Source organism: Staurois parvus, unplaced genomic scaffold (assembly GCF_062004578.1).
Source record: "Staurois parvus isolate SC_StPar_1 unplaced genomic scaffold, SC_StPar_1.0 ptg000099l, whole genome shotgun sequence".
Lineage (NCBI taxonomy): Eukaryota > Metazoa > Chordata > Amphibia > Anura > Ranidae > Staurois > Staurois parvus.
In genome coordinates, this window is record NW_028317895.1 from 1,693,501 (window position 1) to 1,699,500 (window position 6,000).

Below are 6,000 nucleotides of genomic sequence, written 5' to 3' on the forward strand. Positions count from 1 at the left end.
TGCCGCTGCCCGGAGTCCAGCCCGATGTGCCGCTGCCCGGAGTCCAGCCCGATGTGCCGCTGCCCGGAGTCCAGCCCGATGTGCCGCTGCCCGGAGTCCTGCCCGATGTGCCGCTGCCCGGAGTCCTGCCCGATGTGCCTCTGCCCGGAGTCCAGCTCGATGTGCCTCTGCCCGGTGTGCCGCTGCCCGGAGTCCTGCCCGGTGTGCCGCTGCCCGGAGTCCAGCCCGGTGTGCCGCTGCCCGGAGTCCAGCCCGGTGTGCCGCTGCCCGGAGTCCAGCCCGGTGTGCCGCTGCCCGGAGTCCAGCCCGATGTGCCGCTGCCCGGAGTCCAGCCCGATGTGCCGCTGCCCGGAGTCCAGCCCGATGTGCCGCTGCCCGGGGTCCTGCCCCTGCCTGATCCGGACCTCTGCTGACTTCTCCTGTTTTATCCCTGGCATGTGACCCCGACCATTCTCTGCCTGACCCCCTGTACCTACCTGCCCGATTGTTATTGACCCGGCCTGCCTGACGACGCTTGCAGTATATGTACTGTTATCTGTGGGTGGTTTGGTTTGGTTCGTTTGCACTGTGTTATGTTTTAGTATTGCACTGCGTTTATGTTTGTATTGTTAGTCTTTAATAAATTATATTGTTTATAACTTATCTGAAGCCTGCGTTTCCCTGCGTCAGTCACATACCTCTGGTCACATCCCGGAGCCCTGACACCCGTGGGCAGCCTCCGGATGCCCAATTTGCTCCTTTTTTGTGGGTGGCTGAGAAAAAATTCACAAATTAAGTCTGTAGCGTTCACGTTCTGTGCAGGTTCCCATGAATTCTCCTCTGGCCTATACCCCTTCCATTTGATGAGATATTGTGCCTGGACCCTCCTTTTCCTACAGTCCACAACAGCCTCGACCTCAAATTCCTCCTCTCCCTCAATATTTATAGGCTGAGGGGGCCTTGACCTTCGATTAGAAAAGGGATCAGGTACTGCAGGTTTTATTAGTGATACGTGGAAAACTGGATGCACTCTAAGGGATTCCGGTAGTGCTAACTCATAAGAGACATCATTAATTTTGCGTCTTACCGGAAGCGGTCCCACAAATTTAGGTGCCAGCTTTCTCGAAGGACATACCATTTTCAGATTGGTTGTGGCAAGCCAGACCTGGTCTCCTGGGTGCAGAATCAGTTCTCCCCTTCTCCTTCTGTCGAAGACCCTCTTGTTGTCCTCCTGGGCTTTTGTGACCGTCTCCTGTAACAATTTATTGTTAGTAACAAAGAAATTCAGTGTGTCTTGGGCAGCAGGGACAGAAGTCTCCAGCACCAGATCACGCAAAAAGGTAGGGTAAAACCCATAATTAAAAAAAAAATGGAGATTGTTTGGTGGCAGAATGGCTGGAATTATTGTATGCAAACTCTGCCAGGGGCAAGAGCGATACCCAATCATCTTGGACAAAAGAAGTGTAACACCGGATGTACTGCTCCAGGGTCTTATTAGTCCGTTCGGTCTGTCCGTTGGTTTGTGGGTGATAGGCTGATGAAAAGGACAGCTCGATTTTCAAGGTCTCACATACTGCCCTCCAGAATCTCGATGTGAACTGTACTCCTCGATCTGAAACAATGTTTATAGGGATCCCATGGAGCCTGACAATTTCTTTCAAAAAGACTTGAGCAGTTTCAAAAGCGGAAGGTGTATTTTTCAGAGGCAAAAAATGGGCCATCTTTGACAATCGGTCTATTATCACGAAGATAGTGGTACATCTTTCTGAAGGTGGAAGTTCAACTATAAAGTCCATTGCTATCATTTTCTAAGGTCTATCAGGTACCGGCAGAGGTCTGAGCAATCCCCAGGCTTTATTTTGGGTGGTTTTATTTTGGGTGCAGATGGTGCACATTTTTACATAGGTTTTACAGTCTTTTACCATATCTGGCCACCAGAATGTGCGCTGTGCTAGTTCTAGCGTTTTGGAGACCCCGAAGTGCCCTGCTAATGGGTGGTCATGGCAATACCCAAGGACAAGGGTCCGCATTTCTTCATGTACTAAAATTTGTTCTCCTTTCCATAGAAGCCCATCCTTGCTCTGTACTGTAATTCCGGGTGGAATGGATGCTCCCGCCGATGCCTGCTGTAGTTGGGACAAAAGGCTAGTCTTCAGCAACAGAAAATTTCCTGCTGGCAAAATGGTATCTGGCCTTGGGGTATCCTTCGGATCCTCAAACATGCGTGAGAGTGCATCAGGATTGGTGTTCTTGGACCCTGGCCTATAAGTGATATGGAAGGTAAATCTGGCGAAAAAAAGTGCCCATCTGGCCTGATGTGGTTTGAGGCGTTTAGCAGTCCTTAGGTATTCGAGATTCTTGTGATCTGTATAAATTAAAATCAGATGTGTGGCCCCTTCTAGCAAGTATCTCCATTCTTCCAGGGCTACTTTAATTGCCAGAAGTTCCCGGTCCCCTACGTCGTAGTTCCTTTCAGCCAAAGAGAGTTTCCGTGAGAAAAAAGCTACCGGGTGCATCAATTCCTTGAGTCCTTTCCGTTGTGAAAGAACTGCCCCAACTGCGTTTTCTGATGCGTCTACATCAAGGATGTAAGGTAGTAAGGAATCCGGATGGCTTAGAGTAGGAGCAGCTATAAATAGTTCCTTCAGAGATTCAAAAGCAGCCTGTGCTTCAGGGGTCCAGTGGAAACGAACTCCCAGCTTGGTGAGTTGGGTAATACTTGAGATGAGAGCTGAAAAATTTTTACTGAACTTTCGGTAAAAATTAGCAAAGCCTAAAAACCGTTGGATTCCCTTTTTATTCAAGGGGACCGCCCAGTCCAGGATTGCTGAGATCTTTTGTATATCCATTTCGATTCCAGCTGTGGAAATGATCAGTCCGAGGAATGGGATGCTTTGCCGTTCAAAATTGCATTTCTCGGCCTTGGCATACAGTCTGTGCTAATGAAGTCATCCCAAGACATTTTTAACATGCTCTCGATGGATCTCCAGGGATGTGGAAAATATCAGGATGCCGTCTAGATATACTATGACAAAGATGTCAAGGTAGTCTCTGAAGATGTCATTAATGAAATGCTGGAAGGTAGCAGGTGCGTCGCACAATCCAATTGGCATGACTAAATATTCAAAGTGACCGAATCGGGTGCGAAAAGCAGTTTTGCATTCGTCCCCTTCCTGGATACGAACCAAGTTATAGGCTCCTCTTAAGTCTAACTTTGTAAAAATGGTTGCGGTCTTAAGTCTCTGAAAGAGTTCGGGAACCAAAGGAAGGGGGTAACGGTTTTTAACTGTAATTTTATTTAGTTCTCGGTAGTCCACACAAGGCCGTAAGGATTGGTCCTTCTTTTCCACAAAGAATATTCCGGCCCCTGCCGGGGATGTGGAGGGGCGAATGAATCCTTTTTGAAGGTTCTCCTCAATATATTCCTTCAAAACTCCTAATTCCCGTTCAGATAGAGGAAAGATGCGCCCGAAGGAGATTTCAGATCCTGGAAGTAGATCGATCAGACAGTCATAAGATCGATGAGGAGGAAGGGTGTCTGCTCCTCGTTTACTAAAGACATCCAAATAGCCATGATAGACTGGTGGAACTATTTGGGCAAGTTCGGCATCAGAGTCCATGGCAAGTAGTATGGATATGGGTGAAGGTGCCATGGTTAAGAAGTGTTTTTGACAGTATGGAGAAGAGAACTGAATTTTTTTGGTCTTCCAATCGATTTGTGGGTTGTGAGCCTGTAGCCAGGGTAGGCCCAGAATAACAGGAAACAAGGGAGAGGCAATTGCGTCAAAGCGTAATAGTTCTTGGTGGTGATTAGTTATGGTAGTCAGGAGTGGTGGAGTCTCCTTGTTTACCAATCCAGACTTGATACAAGACCCATCAGCAAGAAATATGTTCAGTCCTTGTTCCTTCAGCTGTAGAGGGATGTGTTGTCGGGCTGCAAAGGATAGGTCAATGAAGCAACTGTGAGCCCCAGAATCAACAATTGCGGTCATCGACACAGTTCTTCTGGGAAGCTGGAAGGAAATAGGAACAGCCATGTGAGTTGTGCTGGTAGAACATGGTGGAAGGGTAGCAGAAGAGATGGAGATGCACTTACGCAGCTTAGCTGGGCAGGAATGCACATAATGGCCAGTTTCTCCACAATATAGGCAGAGGTTATTTATTCGGCGGCGCTGGTGTTCTTCCGGAGTCAGTGCTGGACGAATCAGCCCAAGCTGCATGGGTTCGGGAGCATCCGATGTCTCTGGATCAAAGCTTCTAGTTGGAGGATTAGGTTGGGCCGGAATCTTAGGTAGCATCCACGTAGGCCTAGGAACTTGGTTGGATCTTTCTAACCTGCGTTCATGTAGGCGATGATCGATCTGAATGGCTAGCATGATCAAATCCTCCAGAGAGTCTGGTATGCCAACTCAAGCAAGTTCATCTTTGAGGGGCTCAGCCCTGGTGACGCAGGGTGGCATCGTTCCAATTTGTTTCCCCACTCCAAAGTCCATGACGTAGTCCTCGGCTGCTCAGCGACCCTGTTGGAGTGCATGTAATGCTACTTCAGCTGTGGTGGTCCGTTGTGGATCATCATATAGTTGAGCCATTGCGTCAAAGAAAGTGGTCTTAGTGTTTAGCTGTGGGTGATGATTTTCTAACAGACGATGGGCCCAAGTTTGTGGCTCATCTTGAAGCAGGGAAATAATGAACCCCACTTTAACAGTCTCTGTAGAGAAGGTTCTTGGCTGGAGGTTGAAGTAAAGTTGACATGTGTTGCGGAACGCTCTAAACGTGCTTCAGTCTCCATTAAACTGCTCAGGAGTGGGTACACGGGGTTCAGGTAATGGCATTGTGACGACTGTGTTAGCAAGGGATTCTGTGGGAGCCCTGGCTGTGGCTGGAGTAGCAGAATTTGCAGACACAGGAGCAGGTGTAGCCAGGGTTTGCATGCGATCCTCTAGGTGCGCATATCCATCCTGCAGAGTCTTAACTGCTTGAGTGAGTGCTGCCAGGTGATGACATATTTCATCCAGGGGTGAGGGACCTCTTGCAGGCTCAGACATGGCCTTATGGTACTGTCACGTACCTGGATAGTGAGCCTGACGTGAAGAGGCAGGACTCCCGTAGAACTCCAGGTCTAGGACCGCTGGTGGTGAGACAGCGGTTGCAGGTGCACGGTGGGATATGAGTGCCTGAGATCAGTCCGGTAACAGCTGGTGGGCTGATGAGTTGCAGGCCAGAGCAGGGTGCAGATGTAGCCGTGCGGGATGGATGGATGCTGGAGCACAGCGTGCTGAGGATGCAGGGTTAGGCAAGCCGGGTTCGATATTGGCGAGGCACATCAGGCTTGTAGCGGCAGGAGGAAGAATAGTCGGGTCACAGGCCAGGTCAATAACAGAGGATCAATCAGACAGGAGCAGGCAGAAGAATAATCTGAGGACAAGCCAGAGGTCAGGGCAGGAGGCAATCAAACAGAAGTCAGGAACAGGCTGGCTTGGCAACAGAAAATATAAATAAATAAACAGCACAAATCAAACAACTCATTCAGTACATGTTACAAATAAAATTGTAGTGAAAATAACCAATTTAAATAAAGTGCCAAAAAAATATTATGTTATTGTCCGCAAAAAATATATGCATAAAGTCCTTTTTAAAACATAGGTATAATGATTTCTCCCAAAAAACAGTGCTTCCACCATCCACCAGTGTGAAATCAAATTCAACCGCACTCACCAGATGTTGCTGAGTTATGTGCCTTTTAGAATTTAAGGGATCCTAAACCCCCTCTATATCCTCCAGAACTCCTAAATCGCTTTGCAGGACTAGATGATTCCACTCACTCCTCATATGAACTCCACCACAGTCCAAAAAAAGAAAAAACATATACCATAGCGTGATACTGCTATACCTAATGTAGTATTAGAAATAATACCAGGCCACTCACATGTTAAAGATAAATAGAAAGCATTGATTTATTGCCTGCATAGGCTACCAAAATATCCAAGGGATCACACTCCAATCCAGAGACCTCACAGCCTG